The following is a 1143-nucleotide window of genomic DNA, read 5'->3' on the forward strand; positions in this document are numbered from 1 at the left end:
CTGAGCATGTCTTCCATACCAGGCCCCGGCCAGGTCCTTTACATACCTTCTGACACTTACTTCAGCCCCGGGCAGAAAGAAATGTCTGTCTGCTTTGCTCACATGTATCTTGTGCTCAGTACGGTGCCTGGCACCCTGCAGGCGCTCAGTAAATCACTGCTGTGGATGACTGCCAGCAATACCGAAGGGTGAGTGTGACTATCTCTGTGTTAACGATGGGGTTGTGGAGGCTCAGAGAGGGCGAGGGATTTACATAAGATCTCGCAGGTCACACTAAAGGAGCTTGCGTTCACCCGCAGTTCTGCTGGATCTCAACACCCAGGCATCAGTGCAGAGGTGCCTGTGCAGACGCTGAGGCCAATAACCCCTCAAGGGCAACCACCTCGGCATGCAGAGCACCTCCGCCTTCATCTTCTTGTCTGGTCCCTGAACGTGGGGGTAACAAGTGCAGGCTGGAGGCCACATTGCCTGGCTTCAAACCCCAACTTGGACACTTACTGTGTGACCTTGGGCAGGTTACTTAATCTCCCTGAATTGCTCCCCTGTAAATTAGGGAAATGGCTGGCCGTCCCTATCTGTAGGATGGCTGGGTTAGCATGGTGCCTAGCACACGGCAAGCGTGTGGTGAATGTCACCGAAGGGAGGTGATAGATCGTTCTCGGAGAGAGAGAGGGCAGTACCCCTCTAGCCATCACAGTTAGCTCTTTACATCTTATTTGGTCTGAAGAGCACATCCGCCACCCTACCACCGAGGCAGGATTACCAGGCAGTGCACGGACCTCCAGGACATTCTCAAGCAATTGCCGAGGCTCCAGCCTGTGCAAGAAGACCTGCTCTGTCCCACGGGGCTACCTCCCACATCTGTTATGCTCAAATGTGGAGCTTCCCGTGTGTACAAACACACAATTCCATTCTTTCGGGGGATGGTGCCATTACCCTAATAAACATGAGATACACAGATATATACCAAGTTATAGCCCCACCATCCATTGCCCCTCTCTCTATCACATACACACGGGCCCACGCATACCCTCCCAGGCTTGGCAGGGCAGCCCTGACCCACGTGTTTCCAGTTAACCCAAGAGCCTCCCCCTACAAACGCTTACTGCCTTGCTCGAGCCTCCCTCACAGGCCCCCTGCCTC

The sequence above is a fragment of the Bison bison genome, unplaced genomic scaffold (genome assembly GCF_000754665.1).
Source record: "Bison bison bison isolate TAMUID 2011002044 unplaced genomic scaffold, Bison_UMD1.0 scf7180017864201, whole genome shotgun sequence".
NCBI lineage: Eukaryota > Metazoa > Chordata > Mammalia > Artiodactyla > Bovidae > Bison > Bison bison.